Here is a 26,243-nt window from a genome sequence, read left to right as displayed (position 1 = left end):
AAAAAGTAAGGGTGTGAATAGAAGTCAGAGGTTGCATTGGTTCATATGCAATTCTTCCCAGAAGGTTATGTCTTAAGCCACCAAGAACCAGCAGCTGAACCCAAAGGACGTTATCACAGCTGAGCTCAGGAAGCCTTAGTGGGGTGTAGTTCATGCCCACTCACCCGTGCTCTTCCTCGTAGCTGGGTCTGGCTTCTTGTTCTGCCTTGAAAGTGCTTATTATGTGGTGATGCTGCGTCTTTATGCATTTTGTCCTTGTCCCCTTAATTTATCATCTCATCTCCCATCCATCCTTACACCCCTTTCCAGCCAGCAACTTTTCAAGGTAACACCATTGTTGCTCTATTTATTGGAAACTTAATTAATTTTTAAAGAACATTTTTATTAAGACTGTTATTTTTTGTTAGTGTTGCAGTTACAATGTAACATAAATTTTGAGTGATCTGCCTTAGCCATGGTTTTCCCAGAAGTCATGTCATTTTTAGGGCACGATTTTGCAGAACACAATATTTTCTGGCATTTGATGTCACATATGTACAAATAAATATCACGTTATTGTACAATAGCCTGCATGATTATCAAAAGCCTCAAAAAAATTAACTGGCAACTCCATTTACAGCAATATATGCATAGGAAAAAAATCAGAGATACACATAAAAATTTATGCACAAGGGGGTCCCTCAAGGAATTATTTACAAAACTGAAAAATTAGAAAACATTCAAATGCAGAATACTTGATTAATGGGTCATTCAAAATAATCTTGTCAAAGAATGCTTGGAGTGATACAATTTTTCATAATAGAGCATGTGGGGAAAAAAGCAGTCTATAAAATAATGCTGCAGAGTATCATCTAATTTTATAACATAAATTTAAATTTTATAATATAAATTTTTAAATTATGTATTTATTATTTATATGTGGTAAATATATACAGCAAAGTATAAATAACAGTTGGGGGTAAACATTAATTACCTCCTTGTACTTTTCTACATTTTCCAAGTTTTCTATAATGAACATATATTACTTTTTTTTTTTTTTTTTTTTGGCTATGCTGTGTGGCATGCAGGACCATAGTTCACCGACCAGAGATCGAACCAGTGGAAGCATGGAGTACCAACCACTGGACCACCAGGGAATTCCCCATATATTACTTTTATAAAAAAAAAAAAAAAAAAGAACATGATTTTTAAGTAAATAAAACTTCAATGGATGTTTTAAGATAAAGGAAGGTAGCAAGGAAAGGACAGAGAGAAGGGGAGAGAAGGGGAAAGCGGAACGAGGGTGAGGAGAATGAGGCCACCCAAAATTTGAATCCTGGGTCCATCTTTGAAGAGACCCAGAGAATGATAGAAGGAGCCTCCTCCCCAAGCCTGCAAACATCCCCAGTTACTGCAGGCTCCGTGCTCACTTTCCTGAGCCAGCAACACCTGATTCTTCGGAACAGCCCCCCTCCGTTGCCCCAGGCCACAGGCTGGACTCTCTGATCCCCAGACTTGCCCTCTCACCAGGTTCCTGGACCTTCACGTCAAGCCCTAAACCCTTCAAAACCTGTCTCAGCTCAGCTGCAGGCCCACAGCCAAGACTGTCCCCATCCACGTCATGCCCTAGAATCCAGGTGATCAGGGCCGGGCCCTGTATCAGTCACTAGACGAGCAACCCCAAACTGCACTCCTGCCGCCCACCCTGCCGCACCGGAATGAGTGCTTTTCTGTGACTCCGGGCCCTGGCGGGGTGCTGGTACAGACCCCTAGAGAGACACAAAACTACCGGCAAGAGTCACCAGACCTGAAATTGCCCTGTGGCCTGAGGGATCGCTCAGTGGTCATTCAGGCGGACCGTGTTCCCCTGTGTCTATCTGGGGAAAGGAGATTGGGATCAGGTACACCCTGCCCCACACCCACACGCTGGTGCCACCGAGCCCTTCCCTCCCACCCAAGGGGGAAAAGAAAAAGGGAAACCTGAAGTGACAAAGTCGATGGTGGTTTTAATCAGAAATTAACTTGAGTTGACAATGAATAACCTGGTGGCTTGTTTCCAACAGCAGTACAGATCTGATTCCCCTGAAGCACCCTCCCAAGTGAAACTACTAAATGGGTGGGAAAAAAAATTTAATCCATTTAAATGCATTACTGAGCTGGCACAAAAGTAAGAAATCTGCAAAGCCCTAAAACAAAGGGAAATAAGAAGTCCGGAAAGAAAATGAGTGTTAAAATCAGCTTTCTCCCTGAGGGTTTCTGCTAAACCCAGGAGACTCTGAAGTTTTTCACTGAAGACCACAGGAGGTTGGAGGGGAGAGGAGATAAAACCCAACCACAGGCCAAGGCAGGAGTTCTGATTTGAAAGCCCTACTTAAAGCTGAGATCCCAAAGGGCTACACACTCAGAAAGTGAGTAAGAAATACAGCAGGATCTCCACAAAGAGACAGCAAGGAAACTCATCTATCTTGACCCTGGCACTGGTTGAAGAGGAAAAACTTCTTATTAACACAAGCTACCTCTTCCACAACTTTGAGATCCAAAATTACTACCTGTGAGGTCCCAGAAACCTCAAGAAGTGCTCCCAGGTACTGTAAAAGCAAACACAAATCCTCTCCAGAGAAACTTAACCTCAAACGAGGACTCAAGAATCCTCACAAATAAATGTTGATGGACAGTGGAGGTCCCTTGCCTGGTGGAGCTCATGTTGTATCAGGGACCCCTGATATAGCTATTAAACCTACATACAAAAAGCTACGTAAAAAGAACTGTAGGGTGTAGTAAGTGCCAAGAAGAAACTAAACATCAGAGAGAAAAATGTGGAGATCCAATTAGAGAAGGTGGTCTGGAAAGTCACATATAAACTCAAACTCTAAGAGAGAGACCCCACTGCCACCAGCACCCATAGAGCAAATTCATGGGAGTAAGCTTGCCAGACTTTTTTTTAATTACAGAATGCCCAACGAACTGAATTTCAGATAAACAATAAGCTGTTTTCTAGTATAAATATGCCCCATGCACTATTTGTGACATACTTATTTTAAAAGAATTATTTGTTTCTCGTGTGAAATTCAAAGTTCATTGGGCATATTGTATTTTATCTGGCAATCCCATATAGGAGATATCTGATTGGTCCTGCTTCAGTCACATGCCCTCCCTTTGGACCAATTCCTATGGGCAGAGTTGTACAGGAAGCACTGGCATTGACAGTCCCACCAGAACTGCATGGGACGCAGGTAGAGCAGTTCCCCAGTGAAGATGAAAGTCTTTGGCAGATTAAAAACAAGAGACTCCTACTCCAGTAAAGGATGGTGGTAGCAGTGGTGGTGGCGTCATATATTTATCATGATTTTACTTGCTTCCCTCTTTTGCTGCCACTAGATTCCCCCCAGGTACCTGGTGGGCCTGGTCATGCTAAGTCCATCCAGTACAATGAGTCTGAGAACAACACAACAGGTGAGGAACTTCACTGGCCAACAGGGCCAGCGTGGCAAGGAGTGTTTCAGTCTAACTTAGGGGGTCCCATCCTTGGCCGCACATTAGGCTCACCTGGGGAACATCACTGATGCCTGGGTACCACCCAGAATTTCTGATTTAATCGGTATGAGTGGGTCCTGGACTTTTTAAAGCCTCCCAGGGGAGTGTACTCTGCAGCCTAGGATGAAACTTCCTGGTCTAAGGGAATGAATCATAAATAGAGGCATACCAGGCATTGAGGGCATCTCCTGAGGGCACATAATTGGAGACAAAGTAGTTTAAATGATCAATAACATGGAAGAGGGTATGGGACATTTGGGTAGAATAAAAAAAAGGATATAAAATTGTATATGTAATACGAATTCAAGAATGTGAAAACTCTACAGAAAAAAAGACAAAGGAAACAAAAGGCTAACAAAGTGGCTTCTGGATGGCAAAATAATGGGTTACTTATTTCTACTTTGTTTCTGAAGTTTCAAAATTTTCTATGATAGACATGTATTATTTTCATAATTCAAAAAATTAAAGTTAAAAAAACGGGGGGAAAGTTACAAATCCCTTAGATTACATCCAAGGCTTCTATGATGGGGCCCCTACCCGTACCCCGACTATTCCTTTGCCCCCTGCACCCAACGATCCTGCCCTTGACATTTCCAAACTTCACATTGGCTGATCCCGGTGCCTCCAGATAGAATCTCCCCGTAGCTGCGGAAATGGTTTCTGATCTTCACACTAGGTCATGCCTCCTCTCCGATGAAGCCTTCCCGTAAGCCCAGACAGAAGTCTCCTTATTATACCCTCTATCAGCTTACAGGCTGCTAAAAGTGATCCCCACAGAGAAACGACACGCCCCCATCCCAGAGGCAAAGGTCTTGTCAAGGGCCCTGAGTGAAAAGCCATTGTCCATCCCCCACGCGGGGCATCATCCCCTCCTGAGCAGAGCACATGGGCACCTTCCTTACCTGCTGGACCTCACCCTGCCAGAGGCAGCAGGAAGTCTGAGCGTTTGCACCAGTCCATTTAGATCTTAGCAGAGCATAAAATGAACTCTCTGGGAAATTATAAAAACATGCAATCTGCAGATCTATCCATAATAAACAGTGTCTGCCTCTCAACGCAGAAGCCCCTGAGTATCAATGTGCAGGCAGTGGCTCCCAGACCTCTTCTCCCTGGTTTGTATAAGGGTCTCTGGAGCGACTCACAACCAGGGGAGCCTTTGAGACCAGCAGAAGTGAGGGGCACACCAGATTCGGGCAGGAACGACTCTTCCTCCAGAAATAATGCACCTTAATTAAAACAGGGAAAACAAGGAATGGCATCTCCAGACCCCGGCTAAGATGGGACCAGCTGCAGCTTTCCAGGGCCATCTTCAACCAGGTAACAGGAGCCTGTGTCTCCTTTCCACCTGGACACTCGCCTACAGGTGCCCACCTCACGCTGGCATCTTGGGGGCGCAGAGACAGATCCTGGGCTCTTCTGCTCAGCTCAGACACAGCTCAGTTTCCTGAGCAAAGCAGCCATTATTTGCTTAAGGTTTGTTCCTCTGCTGGACTGTCAGCTCCATGAAGGCAGGGCCCATAACCGTCTCACTCATCTCAGTGTCTTAAATACCTAGCCTGGAGTCTTAACACCAAGTGGACACTCTAAATACTTGTTGGGTGGTTGGATAAAATGCTGCCAGCAGGACTGGCCGAAGCTCCCAGTCTAACTTCACCACTGTGTCCTGCTGCCACGCACGTGAATCGTACCTACTCCTGCCTCACTCCACTTCCTCCAAGACTGGGAGAGATGAAGACAAACAACAAGCTCAGAAGAACTGACTAGGTGCCGGGGCAGCTGGAAAGGATGGAGGCCTTCAAGATCTCGGAGACTGATTCCTTCTACCCACAGGGAGGACTTCCTCAAGAAGGCACATTTGGGGTGAGCCTCAAGGGATGAATAGAGGTTCTCCAATCGCAAAGGGGGGGAGGGGAGCACCTTGCAGACAGAGGAAGCGGAAGTAGGAGAAAGTGCTGAAGGGCGAGAAAGAGGGAGGACCAGGTATCCGGGCTGAGGAGCTCGGACTTCTTGCTGTGGAAAAGGGGGGCTGCTGGCACACTGGGAACAGGGGAGTGCCCCAGCCAGCTCTGTGCTTTACAAAGACATTGCTGGTGGCCACTGTGGACAGATGTCACCAGAGGCAGTGAGCCTGGGGGCTGCGGCAGTTTCCAGCTGTGAGATGATGAGGCCGAGTTGAGCAGAGAAACAGGAGAAAGGGGCCCATGGGACCTTGCTTCCCAGAATGGAAGGAGGAAGCCACAACACCCGGGGGACACAGCAGTGCCTGGTAATGCAAGGTCCAGGGTGGGAGACAAGCTGCTGTTTCATGGCTCCGGGCAACGTCCCTTCTCCTGGGCGTCCAGGCTGTCCCGTGACCTGGCCCCCTTGACAGGGGTCTTACTGCCAGCTACCTCCACGTGGGACCTCCCCTCCCTCACCCCCACATACCCACGTGCCACACTCCATCCGGGTTCTCTGCTCCTCGGGGCTTCCTCCTGCTAAGAATGGTGAGAGAAGCACTGGATTCAGACTCGCGGCCTTTGGAGTCTCCCAGTATTGCGTGCGCATCCTGGCTCTGCCCCTCACTCACTGTGCAATGCCAGGGAGGTGCCTTCGCCTCTCTGAGCCTCAGTTTTCTTATCCACAAAGAGGGGATAACAACACCCACCTTACGGGGCTGTGAGATGGAGTAGCAAGAACATATAAAAAGCTCCTAGCGTGATGCCTGGTGTTCAATAAGCAGTATCCTTGCTTGGGATTATCCACAAGCTTCTCATTTCCCAAGGCCCAGCTGTAGCCCCCTCCTCCAGGAAGCATCCCCTGACCACCCAGCCCAGCACATCAATTCTCCCTCTCCTGGTTCTGACAGTCCTTGCCGTTTGCTCCCACCAATCTAACGCCAGACTCCTTGCTCTCTTGTGAGGGCACTGATTCCGCTCCGTAAGCTGCTCTTGTCTCCCTTAATGCCCAGAAAATTCTCTGAGAGCAGAGATACCTCCCCTCCCTCTCCTGCCTCCCCCACAGCGCAGGGCTAGGCACACAGTAGGTGCTCCAGGTAGGCCGGTAGGATGGAGCCAGTTCACTGAGAGGTGGAAGTTCGGCTTTCACGACAAAGGCAATAGGGAGCTAGTGAAGGCTCTGGAGGAAGGGAGATGATGGAAGGGGTCACTTGGGTGAGGCGCTGAGCAGCAGATCCACAGTATTCCCAATCTGTTGCCTTCCTTCCTTCCCGGCAGAGGCCACCGGCAGAGTGATGAATATGCCAGGGGCTGCGCATTATTAATCACCTTAAAAGCAAACATTCATCTTGGTGCAGGATTTTTACTTTTCTCCTCTAATAACGGATTAAAGCACCCAAATGTTAATGGGCCCGATAATTTACGTTTTGCTTAAGCAGAAAAAACAAACCGTCAGGCCCTCACGGCAACACCGCTTTCCGACAGATTGAGAGACAGGCTGAATAAACTGCTGGGACTAAAACATGCACGTACACACGCTCTCCGCCAATACGTGACAGTTTGTAAATATTTTGCAACAAGAGCAATATGATTTCTGTACACAGACAACTACCCGTTCCCCCTAAAGGATTTTCCTCTCCTCCTTGCCTTCTCAATCACTTGAGGCAATTAAGCCAAAAATCTCTGGGTAGCATTCCCCTCTGCTCCTGTTCCCAAACTGTGACCTCAGCCCTCAATAAATCAGTCCTGAGAGGAAACAGTTCATGGGGGTTCTAGCACCACCAAGAGACAGCAAGATGATCATGGCCATTCCCCTCTCTTCCCACCTGCTCTCCTAATGGGGATCTTGGGAAAAAAGAGAGAAGGTTTCCTGAAAAGAGAAACCAGAGGAAAACTGCATCTTGATCCTCTTTGTTCAAACACACACAGAAAATCAGCCATGGTGGATTGTCTCAGGTTCCAGCCCATGGCCGAAATATTGCAGTAGACCATGCCCTGGAGAGGAGACAAGAAATCTGAATACTTATTCCTGCATTGGCACCAACTTACAGTGTGACCTTCACCAATTCCCCGTCATTCTTTGGTCTTCAGGTTCCCCATCTGAACAATGAATGCTTGGTGTTGATAAATCTAAACTCTGCCATTTTGTGGCAACAAAATTTTAACAACTCCTGGACTCCAACAATCACACAGGACAAGAACATCAAGTATTAGAGCCTAACAGTTTTTAAAAAAGCAGGCACGCTCACTGCCCACTGAGCATGCTCAGTCCCCAGGTGAACTGCCCACTGAGCATGCTCAGTGCCAAGGCAATCAAGTCCCTCATCTAAGAGCAGATCCCGCCCCACTGAGCATGCTCAGTTCTAAAACAAGGGGACACTGGGTTGCTTAATCAAAGGGCAGTCTTTACTCTTGATGAAAGCTTACCCTGTCTCCCTGAGCTCCCCAAAGATAGGATAGACGTACAACGTAGCAAGTAGTTGAATTAAACAAATCAAGCCCTCTCAGCCAAGGCTCACTCTGTTCATCTGCTGGTTTAGATTAACTCTGATTGTGACATATATGAGTTTTGAGTAAGAGTGTTACACCAAAACTCAATTCCTTGCAGATAAATCCTTATCAGCTAATCCCCCCAAAACAGAGCATGTCCTCCTCATCCATCCTCACACTCATCATACCTGTAAGAATACAGATTTGAACAATAACCAACTCGACCTCATTGACATTTAGAGATCACTCCATCTAACAACACAATTCACGTGCTTTTCAAGTATACAAGAAATATCCGGAGATGGGCCACATACTTGGCCATAAAGCATGGCTCAAAATTTTTTTAAAGATTGAAAGCCTGAAAGTTTATTCTCTGATGTGATGAAATTGAATTTAAAAGTAGTAACAGTAAGCCATCTAGAAAACCACCAAATATTGGTAAATTAAACAAAACACTTTTAAATAACCATAGGTCAATGAAGAAATAACAATTTCAAACTGAATGATAATGAAAGCAAACTCTTCAAAATTTGGGGGATACAGCTAAGGCAGAGGTTAAGCAGAGCAGAAGAAAAGTTAGACCTTTAAATGCCTATATTAATAAAGAAAAAAGGCACAAAATCAGTGATCTAAGCTTCTATAGATGCAAAAAAAGAAGAGCAAATGAAACCCAACGTAAGCAGAAAACAGGAAACCACAAGAAGACAGAAAATCAATGATACAAAAATTGGACAATAGTGAAAATAAGCAGAGCCAAACCTCCCAGAGAAGACTAATAAAAAAAAAAAAGAGAAGAGAAAACACATATTATCAATATCAGGAATTAAAGAGGGGATATCACCACAGATTCTCTTGAATCTGTGATCTGTAAAAGAACCATAGGGAATATTATGAACAACTTTATGACAATAAATTTACAGGTGAAATAGACAAACTTCTTGAAAAAGATACTCACCAAAACTAACATAACATGAAAGCATAAATCTAAAAAACCCTATATATACTAAGTAAGTTTAACTTATATCAAAAACTTTCCCACAAAGAAACTCCAAGTCCAAATACATTTACCAGTGAACTTTATCAAACAATTAAGGAAGGAATAATAACAATATTAAGCAAACTCCTTCAGAAAATCAAGGAGAAGAGAATATTTTCAACTCATTTAAGGAAGCCAGAATAGTCCTAACACCAGAAATTGGCAAAGATATTATTTTAAAAAAGAATTGCTATAGATGACCAATATTTCTCATGCTTAGGGAGAATAAAACCCTTATAAAACTATTAAATATATACATAAACTATATATATATAAATATACATCAAACTATTAAAGGGACTTCCCTGGTGGCACAGTGGTTAACAATCCGCTGCTGATGCAGGGGACACAGGTTCGATCCCTGGTCTGGGAAGATCCCACATGCCTCAGAGCAACTAAGCCCGTGCACCACAACTACTGAGCCTGTGCTCTAGAGCCAGCAAGCCACAACTACTGAGCCCACGTGCCACAACCACTGAAGCCCACATGCCTAGAGCCTGTGATCTGCAACAAGAGAAGCAACCACAGTGAGAAGCCTGCACACCACAGGGAGAAGTAGCCCCCGCTCACTGCAACTAGAGAAAGCCCACGCGCAGCAAGGAAGACCCAACGCAGCCAAAAAAAAGAAAGTAAGAAAAAAGAAGTAATCTTTAAGAAAAAACTATTAAAAAAAATATATATATATATATATGTAGTGTGTGTGTGTAACACATCACAACCAAGTAGTGTTTATCACAGGAATGCAAGGTTAATTTAACATTTGAAAAACGTCTGAAAAAAATCAAGTTGAAAAAAAGTCAATGAAATTCACAAAATTAACAGAATAAAGGAGAAAAATATAATTCACAGCATTGATCATACAAAGGGGAAAAATCATATGCTATATGGTTCACATAAAGTATTAGACAAAATTCAACACCCATTATGTTATTTTTTTAAAGGAAACAATGAAAGAATTTCCTTAATCTGAGAAAGGCATTTTTTAAATTATAGCTAACTACATTCTACCTAATAGCGAAACACTGAATGTTTTTCCTGTAAGATCAATAGCAAAGTTATTAGATAATTATCCTCAACATTGTACTGGAAACTTTAGATAGTGTAATAGGAAAGGAAAATAAACAAAAACCATAAACCATAAATATTGGAAATTAAGAAGTAAAACTAGCATTATTCAGAAAGGCTGTGTGTATACATAGAATATACTACAGAATCTACCAAAAAATACTAGAATAATTGAGTTTCTTGACATTGCAGCATATAATGTCACTATATAAAAAGTCAATTATTGTTCTATGTACTAGCAACAAAAAATGGAAAATGAGAACGTTTTAAAATACCATTTGCAATAGAATGAATAAAAGCAAATACCTAGGAATGAATCTAATGATCAAGGTGCAACCACTATACTGAAAACCACAAAACACTGCTGAGAGAAATTAAAGATCTAAATAAATGTAAAGATATGCCATGTTCATGGACTGGACAATTTGATGTTATTAAGATGTCAGCTCTCCCCAAACTGATCTATAGATCCCAATCCTAAATTCCAAGAGGAGTTTTTGAAGAAACTGACAGGTTGATTCTAAAATTTATATGACAATTCAAGGTACCTAGAATAACCAAAATAGTACTGAAAAAGAACAAAGTTGGAGGATATAAACTAATTTCAAGACATTCTATTAAGCAACAGTGATCAATTCAGTATGGTTTTGGTTTAAGGACAAACGAATAGGTGAATAGAACAGGATAGGAAGCCCAAAAAAACAGACCCACATTTATGGTCAGTTAATTTTTGATCAAGTCAATTCAATAAGGGAAAGGAAACTCTTTTTTTAATGGTGTGAGAATAACTGACTATCCATATTAAAAAAAAAAAAAAAGAATCTCAACTCCTACCTCACTCCATATGCAAAACTGAGTTAACAATAGATCAGAGACTTAAATATAGTGCTAGAACCATGAAGCTTCCAGAGAAAACATAAGACGATATCTTTGAGACTTGGGTAGACAAAGTGTGAGATAATAGAAAAAATATATTTATTGGTGTCTGCCTCCTGGCTCAGAGTTCCTAAATTCCTTGGAATTTCCTGGGCCATAGGAATATCTTTTGTTCTAATGAGGTGACTCTTGGTGGACTCCTAGATGGGGGCTGGTCACCAGAAAGACCAAGCCATGATTAGAAGCTTAGAACTTTCAGCCCTAACCCCTATTCTCTGGAAGGGGTCTGGAAATTGAGTTAATTATCAATCATGCTTACTTGATGAAGCCTTTATAAGAATCCCCAAAGTACAGGATCCTGGGAGCTTTGTGGGTTGATGAACACGTGGAGGTGATGGGAGAGTCATGCCCGAAGGGAGTATGGAAGCTGTGCACCCCTTTCCCACAGGCCTTGCCCTATGCATCTCTTCCCTCTGGCTATCCCTGAGTTGTATCTTTTTATAATAAACCAGTAATCTAGTAAGTAAACTGTTTTCCTGGTTCTGTGAGCTGCTCTAGCAAATTAAAACCAAGGAGAAGGTCATGGAAGCCTCCAGTTGATAGCAGTCATCAGAAGCACAGGTGACAACCTGGACTTTCAATTGGCATCTGAAGTGGGGGAGGGAAGCCTTGGAGGACTAAACCCTTAACCTGCAGGACCTGACAGTATCTCCAGGTAGACAGTGTCAGAAATGAGTTAAATTACAGGACACCCAGCTGATGTCACAGAGAATTGCTTGGTGGGGGGAAAACCCCACACATTTGTTAACCAGGAGTGTCAGAAGTGCAGTCTTCTGTGTGAGGAGTAAAGGAGAGGCACCCAGGAAGAGTGACTTTTTCCTACTCACAAAGATTTCTTAGGACACAAAAAATAATAATCATAAGAGAAAAAATTAACAAATCAAATTAATCAAAAGTTAAATGTCTGCTTATCAAAATACACTATTAACCAAATGAATAAATAGGCTACAAACTGAGAAAAATATTCATGGTACATAACTCCAACAAGGGACTCATATACAGAATATACATGGAATCCTACTAATCAGTAACAAAAAGACAAGTAACACAACTTTATAAATGGGCAAAAGACTTGAAAAGACATTGCACAGAAGAAGACAGATGAATAGTCACTGACATGAAACATGCTCAATACTCATCAGGAAATGCAAATTAAAACCACAATGAGATACATTTCATACCCACTGGAGTGTAGTTTTTTGAATGATAGCAAATGGGCATTAGGAATCTTTTTGGAGAGGTGGAAATATTCCAAAACTGGATGTGGGGATGGTTGCACAACTTTATAAATTTACCCCCAAAAATCAATGGATTATACCATCACAATAGGTGGATTTTATGATATGTAAATTAGTCCTCATTAAGCTCATACATTGCTGATGAAAGTGTCAGCCATATATTACAATTTAAAGACACAAGCATGTGGTGAAATTATAAAGAAAAGCTGGAGAATGATAAACATAAAATTCTGGAGAGTGATTACTGGGAGGGGAGGGAGGGGAATGGGAAGCAATAAGCACAAAGAGGGAACTTCAAAGGTATTTGTAATTTTTTTCCCGATATTGGGTGGTGGTACACAGGTGTTCATTGTATCAATAGTTTTTATAGCTTACATGTAGCTTATAGATGTTATTTTGTTTCTATCCTACAGCTAATAAGAACTACTTCAAATAAATAAAATAAGGCATAAAAGAGATTGCGGGCAGACCTGATAAGAACACATGATACAATAACACACTGTCCAGTGGGCAGTAAGATGCAACCCCACCTAAGAAACTTGATAATAGCACAGAAGGCAGAGTTGGAAGACAGTCCCCAGAGATGAGAGCCAATGGGCATCCACACGGACTCCAGGGAGAACAGCTGGGAATGGGGGACCAGACGGTGAGGAAGAGGATGACGGGTTGGGTGAAGGCCACGGCGTCTCCACTTTGGGTGCACAAGACAGTGAAGGAACACAACACCCGATCTGTCCCCACCCCTCTCAGCTCAATACCATTTAGGTACCACACCCTAACGCTTCAGTGAAGATGTGTGCAAATCTTCCTTTGAGTTCATCATCTGGCCTGTCTGGAGAGGTAAATGAGGACATTTAGGAACAGAGAGGAGTGTTGAGTGCTGGTGGCCCTTTCATCATTGGCAGTACCTTCACTGGGGATTACTTGGCTAAGCACCATATCTGCACAGCTGGAGAAATATAAGTTCCTGGCAGGCAGACCTACCATAACAAATAGATTCACAATGTTAACGGTGCAAACACAACAGGCATTCCTTTCTGCCTTCTGTGCCCAGTCCGAGGAAGGTGGTCCCGCTGGGGACTCTCCTTCATGCAGTGATTAGATCCCAAACTCTTTTCATCTCACGGCTTCTCCATCTTCCTAGGTCCTTGTTGTCATCTGCTTCCAGGAAAGGGAAGAGGAGGAAGGAGGCAGGAAAGACACATCTATTTTTTTTAAGTTCTTGGTCCAGCGACCTTGGGACAAAGATTTCTTAGATAGGATACGTAAAGAACAAACCATCAAAGAAAAAAACTGACAAACCAATTAATTGGTCTGCATTAAAATGAAAATTTTCTCCTTTTCAAACGACGCTATTAACAAAATGAAAAGACAAGCCACAAAGAGATCATTTTTGTAACCCACATATCTGACAGAGGGTTTGCATCCAGACTATACAAAGGACACTCAGAATTCAATAAGAAGAAGACATTTGTAAATGGGGAAAAGTTTTTAAAACATTCACAAAAGGAGATATACAAGTGACCAAGAAGTACATCAAAAGGATGCTTGATAGCTTTAGTCAAGGAAATGCAAATTAAAACTACAGTGAGATACCATGACACACCCACCAGAATGTTTAAAATTAACAGGACTGGGCTTCCCTGGTGGCGCAGTGGTTAAGAATCCGCCTGCCAACGCAGGGGACACGGGTTTGAGCCCTGGTCCGGGAAGATCCCACATGCCACGGAGCAACTAAGCCCGTGCGCCACAACTACCGAGCCTGTGCTCTAGAGCCTGCGAGCCACAACTACTGAGCCCACGTGCCACAACTACTGAAGCCCGCGCACCTAGAGCCCGTGCTCTGCAACAAGAGAAGCCACTGCAATAAGAAGCCCGCGCACCGCAACGAGAGAGAAAGCCCGTGCACAGCAACGAAAATGCAGCTAAAAATAAATAAATAAATGTTTTAAATAAAATTAACGGGACTGACAGTATCAAGTGTTGGTGAAGGTGTGGAATAGCAGGAGCTCTCATATACAGTATTGCCGAATGTGGAATGGTACAACCACAGCGGAAAACAGTTTGGCGGTTTCTGGTAGTTAAACAAGTAGTCATATGACTCAGCAATTCCACTACTAGTCATGTAGCCAAGAGAACAGAAAACATGTTTACCTGGAGACTGATACAAACGTGCATAGCAGCCAGATTCACAATAGCCCTAAACTACAAACAACCCAAATGCCCACAAGCAGGTGAATGGGTAAACAAATTGTGGCAGATTCATACAATGGAAACCTACTCAGCATAAAAACAAAAAACAAACAAACAAAAACACCACACACACACACACTATTGCTACACGCAACATGGATGGATTTCAGAACATTACGTTAAGCAAAAGTAGCCAGCCCAGACGATTTCATGTTGTGTGATTCCATTTATATGAAATCTTAGACTATGCGACCAATCGAGGGTAACGTAAAGCAGATCTGTGGTTGGGCGGGGGCGGGGGGGGTGGGTAGCGAGGGGCATCCTACCACAAAGGCGCACGAAAAAACCTCTGGGTTGATGGAAATGTTCTATAACTTGATGGTGGTGATGGTGGTCTACATCAATCTGGGAGTGGGGGCATCCATAAAATGGCATACTTTTAAAGGGTGCATTTCCTTGTATGTAAACTATGCCTTCATAACATTGATTAAAAAAAGAAAGTCTTAGTCCAGAAAATGCACACATATCTCCTGTCACATTCAGTGGTCAGAACAATCGATCGTCAGGGCAATGCAGCCTCAAGGGAAGCGGGGAACTATAGTCCAGCTGTGCGGCCAGGAGAAAGAGGAAAATTAGTCTGGGTGAACGGCAACACAACGCACAGTCTGTGGCCCAGAAGGTTCCTAGAGACCTCTTCCAAGGCAGATAAGGCGGGGCTGGCCAAAGTTCACCACAAGACAGTAGATGAGGCCTGGGACAGAGACCTGAGCATGGACTTACCGGGGCAAAGAGGAAAAGGATGTCTTCCCAGAGAAGAGGGGATGGTCAACAGCCTGACCCCAGAAGAACAAAGCAAGAGGAAAAGGAATAAACAACAGCATGGGAACAGGAAAGCAGATGCTGGAGAACTGGTGAGAAGTTCTACGCAGCTGGGCAGCGTGTCTGGGGAAGAGGAGTGGGTGGTGGGGCTTCCTGGGTCTATGGTGAGGGGCTAAGCAGTGCGGGTTCCATCGTGCACACCGTGAAAAGCCTGGAAGGGTCTGAGGGAAGCTGTGGCTCTGACAGCCCCCAGGCTGTTCCCATCCTTCACCCCGGAGCTGCTGCGCTCAGAGCACAGGGCAGCTGCACAGCCCTCTCCCACGCAGTCCCAGCACCTAGCAGTGGGGGCAGGTCCCCGCGTGGGACACAGGCCCCAAGCAAGACGGGCTGCAGGCGGCCCCCTCCGCTGGAGGAGAAGTTCCGGCTGTGACTCAGGCTGCTCGCCTCGAATCCGGAGTCAGCGTCACAGGCAGGAAGTCCTGTGTGGCCGGAGCCCACTCGCAAAGCCCACACCCATCTGAGTCACCACACAGAGAAGGCACCCGTTGCTCAGGCAACCGAGGCCCCAGCTCTGGGCATGGATTCCGGCCTGGTTAACCCCTCACCTGCCAAGTAGGGGGTATCTGGCCCCCAGCTGCTTTAAGTCAAAACTCTAGACTCACCTGGATTGGCTCTACCTGCCATCCAGCCTGTCCCCCAAAAGGCAGCTCAGAATGGAGGCTGCAGAGTCTGCCACACCCTGCTCCTCGCTGTCCCACTGGGGAAAGGAAGGCTCAGAGGGGCCAGGCCCTCGCCCACGGTGACCGGCTAACCAGCGGCAGAACTGAGATGGGAACCCCAGGTGTCCTGGCTTCTGCCTACGAGGTCATCTTATCCACTAGGTGTGATGGGGGAGAGCCTAGGAGCCTATGAAAATACTTAAGGCCAAGAAAAGAATTACTGGTTCCAAAATACAAAAAGAAAACCGCGGAATCAAATTTAATAAAATGTTTAAAGTTTATAGAATAGAACTTGGAGGTCAGCTTCATTAATGGCTACATTTAGAATGTGTAAAATGTTTCCTTATATTTGAAAACAATGTCTAGATTAGCTTCCGTCACCTTGCAAGAATTCCCAAGTATTCAAGAGGATGTCTGAAAAAGCTTGACCAACACTGAATTAGTCACCTGTGACCCGATAATTTCAAAAGCAAAATTGTAAATGTCTTTTCAATTTATTTACAGTAAGAAAAAAAATCTGTATTTCATATGTGATCTGTGTTATTTATGAGGAGAGAAGCTTCCAGAAAGAAGGAGGCAAAAGCCCAATGGAACCTCTATGTGCCTCTGACTGTACCACCTTCCCTACCTAAGGCTAAAAGTGGGGAAGAAAGAGGGCCCAGCCTGGGGATGCAGCTCCCGCCCTCACCTCCAGGCACAGTGGAGCAGGATGGGAAGGTGCCCTGCCTCAGAGTGAAATGGACCTGGAGGATTTTCCCTTCCTGAACAGCAAAGCTTCTCCTCTTCCAGTGGGGCTGGCAGCTGGCTGAGCTGCCAGCCACAGTGACAACATCCTCCCAGCCACGCTGGGCGTGCACACCGCGGCTCCCCACACCCACTGAAAGGACCGATCCTATGAGACAAGGTGCCGGGGAGAAGTCTGATTTCATGTTCCAAGTAGGTTATGCTGATGGAAACAAGATAAAGGCTTCGTGCCTGGTTCTTAGTTGTATCAGGAGTGCTGGGAAATGCTTTCCTCCAGTAAATGGTACAATATTTGCTCTCTGGGGTAATTAGAGATTCACAGACCTGCCGTCTCTCCTGTGAGGATCCACAGATGATTCTGAAGTGGCTGGCCAGGGAGTCAGCCCTCCCAGGGCATGGGAGGTAGGCACGGGGAAGAGAGCAGAGCTCAGGACCTGAAGACATGGGCTCAAATCGTGACTACAGTTACTAACTGGCCAATCCTTCGCCATTCCTGGTGGTTCACCATTGCTGGCCTCAGTTTCTTCATCTGTAGGATGTAAGGAGGGGACGAGACTTTCATCTCAAAGTTTCCCTTCAGCTCCAAAAGTTCAAGAGCTTTAGCTTTTCTCTGTGGCCATGTGGCTCCTGCCCTGAGTCTTTCAGTCCTAGTGACTCCAAAGGTCTACCCTAAGCCCAAGGACCACCTCGGTCCCAAGCAGAACATCTGCTATAGGGGCCTCCTGGACCCCTGCCCTCTCTTCCCTCTCCCTCCACAGATGGGGCTGCCTGCCCTGTGCTGGTCCCCATCACTCAGACTGGGACACCAGCAAACCTGGGGTACCCAAAGTATTTTTTTAATGTAAGCACCTTACAACAATAAAATTACATCTGCCCACCCCATCTTTTGTGCTGTTGTCATTTTTTTCCATTTTCATACATTACAAACCCTATGATACAATGCTATACTTTTTCCTTGAAGCAGTCATTTGTCTTTTAAAAACAACAAAAGAAGGAAAAATATTGTTTTTTTATATTTACTGACATTTCGCCATTATCAGTGCTTTTCATCCTTTCTTTTATATCTGAGTTTCCATCTGGTGCCATTTCCCTTCATTTGAAAAACTTCCTCTAGCATTTTGTGAAATGCAGGTCTGCTCATCTTTGGTTTAGCTGAAAATGACTTTCTATTGCCCTCATTTTTTGAAAAGGATATTTTTCACTGGATATAGAATTTTCAGTTGACTTTAAAGATGCATTCCATCATAATATGATCCCCATTGTTTTTGATGAGAAGTTTGTTCTCATTTGTATCATTGTTTCCCAGGATGTAAAGTAGTTTTTGTCTCTGATTTCAAGTTTTTTCCCTTTCTTTGGTTCTCAGTAGTTTGATAACATGCCTAGGTAGCAGTTTTCTTTGTATTTATCCAGCTGTGGGGTTAGCTGAGTTTCCTCGATCTGTAAGTTTATGTTTTCACAAAATTTGTGGAAATCTACAACATTGTTTTTTCCATATGTTATTTTCTGCCCAAGCTTCTCTTTCTCCTCCTTCTAGGACTCCAATCACACATAAAATAGGCCACTCAATATTGTCTCACAGGCCAAGGAGACCATGTTCAATTTTACTTCAGTTAATTTTTTTTCTCTATTCTTCAGATTGGGTAATTTCTTTTGATCTATCTTCAGTTTCACTCACCCTTTCTTCTGGCATCTCCAATTTGCTATTAAGTCCATTAATAAATTTTTCATTTCAGATATTTTAGTTCTCAATTCTGGAATTTCCATTTGGTTCTTATTTTTATTTTCTTTCTCCCATCTGCTCATCATTATGATCGAGTCTTTGTATATTTTAATAGCTTCTTTTTTAAAGACCTGTCAGCTACTTGCAACATCTGGGTCATTCTGAAGTCTGTTTCTATTGACTGTTTTTCTTTTGACTATTGATCACGTTTTATGATTCTCTGTGTCTAGCAAATTTTAAGTGTCTACTGGTCATTGCATACAATATGTTGTAGAGACTCTGGATTCCGAATTTTTTTTCCATGATGGCTTTACTCACATGTCTGGCAATTGGACTGGCTGTCAGCTAGGACACCTCAGTTCACCTCCATCCTCTTGTAGGCTACACCAGCTTCCTGGCCTAGTGGTCTCAGGATGGTATTCCAAGAGGCTGACACCAGAAACTGCAAAGCAACTTAAGGTCTAGCCTTGAAAGTCATATAATATCCCTTCTACATAGTCTGTTGATCAAAGCAAGTCTCAAGGCCAGCCCCGATTCCAGAAAATGGGGAAATAGACTTCTTCTGTGAAGAGTGGCAGAGTCTCATTGCAAGGGAACATACATACTTGGATGCAGGAGTTTTGTGGCCATAAACAGTCTACCACAGCACCCTTTACTATCCTTAGAATGAAAGCATAGAAAATAGAACCAACCTCAAATTTTTTAAAACTCAAAATAATTCAGTAACCATAGTATAAGGGAGGTATGAGAGGAAATGAAATTATAATAAAACAATATATATTTCAATATGTAAATGTTGGGCATAATTGCCCTAGAAGACATAATGAAGTAATCAGCATCTTATATTTGTATGCAGATCTACACATGCAGAGGCACACAGGAGTATTATATTGGTGACTCAGATATTATGAGCATCATTACCAACACTAATGATTTCCAAAATGGTGAACAATTGTTGGTAATGTTCAGAACAAAACAAAAGACAAAATTCCCTTGATTTACACCACAGTTGCATTCCTGGACTATTCGGCGTCGATTGAAAGCCACGCGAAGAAGTACTTATGTTCTAGGTTCAGATACATGTGAACAAGTTTGGCCCCTACAGGAATGTCTACAGGACATTCAAAGTCCAACAGGACAAGAGACAATTTGTTGAGATCATTACAGGATAACTAGGTACCTCCTTTATCTTTGGTCCAACCAAAACCGCACTCTAGAGTTTGAGGTGTCCCCTGGGGAGTGGTACTGCTGGTTGAAAACCATCAGATTGGGGGCTATTATAACAGGGCTATGGACCAGAAATGCACACTATGGAAAGTCTCCTGGTGCACTATCAGAGGCAAAGCAATGCCCAAGAGGACTACCAGTGAGGTTCTGGAGAGAAAAGGAAGAAAAACAGAAGAGGTGCCCAGGAGGGTGTGATCAAAGCAGCTACAGCTCCCAGCAGATCATGAAGTAAGTAGCTCTGTGTTTCCCACCCACATCAGAATCAGGAAAGACCCAGTGATGCAGCCCCTCTGGGGGAGGGCAGGCCGAGCAGCCCACCATTCCCGTCTGGCTCATAGCCTCCATCCTGAGGGCAGGAAGGTGGTGGACGGGCAGTCGTCTGCCCTGCTCCAACATCTGAAGCTGACCCTACGGACTTACTTCTGTTGAACTTTAGAGAGGAACAGGGACTTCCCTGGTGGTCCAGTGGTTAAGACTCCATGCTCCCAATGCAGGGGGCCCGGGTTCGATCCCTGGTCTGAGAACTAGATCCTGCACGTCGCAAGTAAGCGTTCGCATGCTGCAACAAAGATGCCGCGTGCTGCAACTAAGACCCAGCACAGCCAAATAAATAAAAAAATATTTTTTAAAAATAAAGAGGAACAAATTCAGTGCCTCTGGGCAGGGATTCTGGCGGAGGGGGATACCTCAAGATTTTGTGTTTAAGGCTGTGCCTCCACCCTGCCAAAGTTTTTCTTGAGGAATGAGGGAAGATCACAGCTTGATTTAAGAGCAGTGGGTGAGTCCCCAGAGGCAGAGGGAGCAAGCCAAGAGCTTCCATGTGTCTGCATGTGGCACACGCTGAGAGTGTGATCTATGGGTTATGGAGTCATTTCTGTTAATTAAACTCCCTAATGTAATTTTGAGGTAAGAGTGCTTGGCCTGTATTTCCGACAGTCTCTGGAGGACCAGGAAAGTGGGAGAATACGCCATCTGGCAGAGCACCATGAAACTTAATCACCGGGGTGGCGGCGGGGGGGGAATTCGTGGAAAACTGTACTGATGGGGGAGAGATACATAGATGGACAAATTGACACACAGAATCTGTACTCCTTTACCAATGATCAAGGTTGACAGCAGGGTTTTGTTTCCCCTCCATGGCCAACCCACCCACCCACCCAGCCTCCAGTAGCATCTGCATCCCCCCCAGAGGCCAGCCCGCTCCCTCCTCCAAAGTCCTGTGGTGGCTGTTCTCACTCCTGTGTCGTGACAGGCCCTCCCCTCCCCACCCCAGAGTCAGGATCCTCTGATTTCCCCTCAAAATCAAACCCTCCTGCTCCTCAGTTTGTGTTTACGTAGGGCCACAAAAGTGCCGTGTTAACTCAAGGCCGTGCATCTTTGGAAGGAAATCAATACATAATTATGTGTTCTGTCTGGGCAGCAATGGCCCAGAACCAGGCTGACTGGGAATTAGATAAAGTAGAAAACAGAATGGTCAAGGCTGGCCAAGCTGACCGGGGATGCACGTTGGCTGGGAAGGGTGTGGAGGCTCTGGCCACCTCTTGGGTCTCAGAGCCTTTCCTCATGAAGCTGCCGTGTCCTGGGATGAGTTCAGACCAGCAGGTGGTGGTCTGCGGCGGGGGTGGGGGGGGGGGCTGGCTCCTTGGCTTCTCCCTGTGGAGGATTCACTGCTGCGTCTACGGAGGGCAGGACTCTGGGGCAGCCTCCAGGCCTCCACGCTCTCCCTCTCAAATCCACCCCACATGGGTGCCCGCAGCCCAGATGATCTTCCTAAAGTGTAGATATGACCACTTCATTTCTCTGCTTAAAGCCGTTCTTGGGAAGCAGCATGGGGGTTAAATCATCCTCCATGAAATCAGAAAGGCCTAAGTTTGCATCTTTCCTGGGCCCCCATAAGTCACAGAACCCCTCTGTCAAACAGACAAGGATATGGAGCCTACAGAGTTGTTTGCAAGGGTTCTATGAAGTCACACGGGCAAAACATGTAACCCAGTGCCCAGCACATAGTAATTACTGGCCTTCATCATCATCATCATCGTTGTCATCACTTTTTTATGGCTTCCCAGAGGCAGTGCCTGATGATCTAAGCCAAATGAAGAGCCTGTAGCCAAGAAGGGGTGGGTGAGGGGTCTTAGTCCGTTAGGGCTGCTGCAATAAGGTGCCATAGAGACCAGTGGCTGAAACAACAAACATTGATTTCTCCCAGTTCTGGAGGCTGGGTAGTCCCAGATCCAGGTCCCTGCGGATTAAGTGCCTGGTGAGAGCCCTCTTCCTGGTTTGCAGATGGCTGCCTGCTTGCTGTGTCCTCATGTGGTGAAGAGAGAGAGAGCTCTGTGTCTTGTCCTCTTTTTAGAAGGGCACTAATCCCATCCTGAGGGCCCCACCCTCATGACCTCATCTAACTCTAATCACCTCCCAAAGGTCCCACCTCCAAATACCATCACACTGAGAATGAGAATTTCAACATATGAATTTGGGGTGGGGGGACACACATTAGGTCCACAGTGGGGGGGAGGTGAGAGGAAGCTGTGGCATCTTCAAAGGGACAGTTGCTGAGCAGATGGTGGGTCCAGCTGGTGTTTGGGTAAAATGCTCACTTTCTTCATCTTCCCCAGGCCTCCTTCCACGTGTTTGGGCAACAGCACTTATGATTTGGAAGAGCTTCAGTCATCTTTCCTCCACTTGTGGGAGGTTCCGAGCCTTGTGGGTGCAGGATCTGGATGAAAGTCACGTCCCAACGGGCTTCCCTGTGATGTCGGCATGTGCTTGTGACAATGGAGGGGCTGCGCTTGGCTATGGCTGGCTCACAGCACTGACCACGCAAAGATCCAAGCTCATTCTGGGACTAGTGTTCAGACCTCAGTCTTGGGCTGGGGCCAGAGCTCAGTCTGGAATTGGGGTCAGAACTCAGCCCAGGGCTGGGATCAGTCCTCAGCCTGTAGCCAGAATCAGGGCTCACATGAGCTACAGGTGAGACTCAGCCTGAGGACAAGGAACAGAATTTCTTGCCGTGAAGCTTAAAGATTTCTATGAACATAACCCACGGCCAAAGCTTTGTGGGCATCAGGCTCTAACCACACCATTGATGTTCCAGGGGCTGAAATGCATCATTTCCCTCCATGGCTTTAATGCATCTTCCAGCCCACATGCAACATTAATGCAGACATTTTTAAAAACAAAAATATCAACATTGGTGATTTATCTTCTGCAGCCAACACGCCTGCCATAACCATTCTGCCTCTTGATACCAAAAAGGACCCTCAACAGGCAGAAGAAAAGCAAAAGTAAACCTCCCTTGAATATTTCCAAAGACCCAGGTGTTCGGGCCCTCTGTAGTCAATACCCCTCCCATGGCAAGAAGGGAGCCCACCGGGCCAGAAGGACAGAGTGTATGGTGCTAGTGGCCACGGCGCATGGGCTGGAGAGCGTCCACCAGGAGAAGAGGGGAGTTGGACATAGACCAGACAGCAGAGAAGAGGAGCCGGGGATCCCTGAGTGAGAAGAGGCCTGAGGACAAGGTGATGGGAAGGGACTTAGCAGGGGGGCCAGCGTCTGTGCCTTGGATTCCATACTGCCCTTCACCAGCAACAGAAGCCCCTGAGGGGAGCCCGTCCTCTCTCCCTCAGGATAAGGAGCACGTGGGTACAGCACCCATGGTCCCCACCCCATGTGGCCCAGATGCCACGTCCTCCCTCCAAGCTCTTTCCCTATGGGGACAGCAGACCTGCCCACGTCCAGCCTTCTCTGTATCTCCCTCCCCAGCCTTGATGTCCCCCAGCCCTCTATAGACTCAAATCTCTATTTCATCCCCCCAATTCCTCAACTGAGATGGTTCCAGAAGGCAAACTCTTCCACAGCATTAAAAAATAATTTACAGAAAGAATGTTCCTTTAATAAAAGCCACCTAGAATGATACAATTTTTATAGCGCATGCCAGAATAAGAAAGGTCCGAGCTCTCGGAGAAAAATGAATCTCTCCCACTCCAGTATACTCCAAACGATACAACCTCCTCGGGTGAACATAATATATTGACTTGGAAAGTTTAACTTGTAAGGTAATTGGGCCAAGACGGCCACTTATTCTACTCCAGAGCCCTCCAAAGACAAGCTCTTTCAGCCCAGCTCATAAATATGAGGACAGGAAGAACAAACTCGCTACTGCTGCTTCTTTGTCTTTTTTTTTTTTTTAATATAATTAAACAGTTAGTGGCTAAATTGCATTGTAATTGATCACAAAATTGCTTTTTTAATGAGATTTAGACACTAGGAAATAGCTTTTTTTTTCTTCAATACGCCCAAAGTGAACTTGGTCATTTTGACAACAAATTGTCTCCCTGGTTGTCTCCTCGGCTGGTGAGACCCTGAGATTTAGCGGAGAGGAAGGTACGGAGCGAAGCCAGCAGACCCTCCTGCCTCCAGCAAGGATGGTACTTTTATAATACCCTCCTCCCAGGACCCTCAGAGCAACTTCATGCCCTTCCCCGCTCCACCCAATATTCCTGGAGTGTCAGAGCTGGGGTCCCGAGATTATCCTGTCTGCCCTCCTCATTTCCCAGTGCCCTTTTTTTTTTTTTTTTTTTTGCATGCTGCCAGTGGAAGGAGCAGGATGTGCAAGGGCCCTGGAGGAAGGCGGGGGAGGGGGGTCACGGCAATCCCACAGAACTGAGGGAATTCAGGGATCAGAAGGATGGAGACAGAGGAAGGCAGAGCCGGTGGCCATCGGGAAGCAGCTTTGTCTGCATCGGGAAGGGCCTTAAGATGGTAATAACATGAACAGCTCTGCACCTAGAAGAGACCTCACTCTGGCTTTTGTCAAGAGAAGAGATCTGAGGGAGGCCATGGGATGTCGTGAAGACAGGCAGGAGAGTTTACCAAGCGTCCAGACAGGAAGTGATAGCAGCTGCGACCAGGTGGAGGTGATGGAGGCGGCAGAGAGAAATGGACAGATCTGAGAGATATTTTGGAGGTAAAATGGACAGGACACAACGTGATTAGATAAGGGCGGGTGACGAACAGGAGGGAGTGAAGCATGGATCTGCCTTGGGCCATTGGAGGCACCACCGGCTGGGCAGTGGTCCCCCCTCCTCCAGACTCCGTGTCCCACACCTAGGGCCCACCCCCAGCACTAGCACCCTAACCATGCCAAGCTCCTTAGCAGCAGAAGTCATTTATTCCTCATAACAACTCCAGGAGTTAGGTCTGTTATTACTCCCATTTAAGAGACGGGGATACAGGCTCAGAGAGATGAAGGAACTTGCCAAGGTCACCCAGCCAGTAAGTGGCAGGCGCAGGGTTCAAACCCGGGCCGTCTCAATCCGCAGCCCACGTTGTCACCCGCCTCACACACTGTCCTGGGTTCAGTTCCAGGTCCCAGGAGGCCTCCCCCTTCTGCCCGTCTTGTCCTTGGGTTGCTGTATGACCCCTGTCTCTCCTGTGCACGTGGGCATCCTTTCAATGACCCTCCCCACAACAGTTGAGGCAAGTTAGTTTTGTCTCTGTCCCTTGCCACTCTGTGGCTGCGTCAGTGACCTTGGGAAATCAATTCTGCACAGATTCAAATACAAATTCATCAAGAAGTCTGGAAGCAGTCGCCCACCCAGCACACTTCTGATATGGCCTGGGGATCAATTAGAATAATGCTAGTTCCTGCTGGATAAACATCAGAAATTTAAGACCTTGACACAATGAAAGATCACCTCTCACTTACCTAAGAGTCCAGGGTGAGTGGGTGTTCCTGGCTGGCAAACAAATTTCCTCCACTTAAGGATTCAGAGACACTGGTTCTCTCCATCTTGTGTCCACACCATCCTCCAGGGCAAGGCTCTGCAAACTTTTTCTGTAAAGGGCCAGACGGTAAACATTTTAGGCTTTGTGGGCCAGACCACATCTGTCACAACTACTGAACTCTGCCATTGTAGGGAGAAAGTGGGCATTGATGACATTAAACGAATGGGCATGGCTGTGTTCTAATAAAACTTTATTTACAAAAACAAGTAGCAAATTTCAATAAAACTTTATTTACAAGAACACGCAGCGGGCCAGATTTGGTCCATGGGCTATAGCTTGACTCCTACTTCCAACTGGCAAAGGGGATAAGGGGCTGATAAAGGAATACCTACTTCCTAAGCTCCTTCAGCCAGAAGTGTCACCCATCACTTTCAGGTACATTCATGTGTCCCTACCTAGATGGAAATGTAGTCCCTGGCTGGGCAATCACTTCCCAGCAACAATGCTACACTGCGGGAGGGAAAGCGTGCATGGGTCTTCGGCAACTGGCTAGGCAGCCATCTCTGGGAATTTAGTTACATTCAACTAATACCGAGCCTCTACTACGTGGCAGGCTCTGTGCTCCATGTGGGGACACAGGGGGGTCCACAAGACATGGCTCCAGTCCTAGAAGGATCAGAGTCTAGTTTAAACTGAAAATGCAGCTGTTTTTAAGATAAGACTTCACATCTCTTTCTGAGGCTTTCTAAAAGGCACCCCAGGGCTTCCCTGGTGGCGCAGTGGTTAAGAATCCACCTGGCAATGCAGGGGACACGGGTTCGAGCCCTGATCCGGGAAGATCCCACATGCTGCGGAGCAACTAAGCCCGTGCACCACAAC

At 45.6% G+C, this 26,243-nt stretch overlaps 1 long non-coding RNA gene across 2 annotated transcripts in view; it reads right to left on the bottom strand.

The window, feature by feature from the left end:
• Positions 1-26,243, bottom strand: part of LOC132354800 (uncharacterized) — a 201,770-nt gene that overhangs the window by 156,189 nt on the left and 19,338 nt on the right. For both annotated transcript variants that reach the window (XR_009499415.1, XR_009499416.1), the window contains exon 2: positions 25,345-25,473. This is a non-coding gene — a long non-coding RNA (uncharacterized LOC132354800). The remainder of the gene's footprint in view (positions 1-25,344; positions 25,474-26,243) is intronic.

This window comes from Balaenoptera ricei, chromosome 20, assembly GCF_028023285.1.
Source record: "Balaenoptera ricei isolate mBalRic1 chromosome 20, mBalRic1.hap2, whole genome shotgun sequence".
NCBI lineage: Eukaryota > Metazoa > Chordata > Mammalia > Artiodactyla > Balaenopteridae > Balaenoptera > Balaenoptera ricei.
This window is presented reverse-complemented; position numbering and strand designations above follow the sequence as displayed.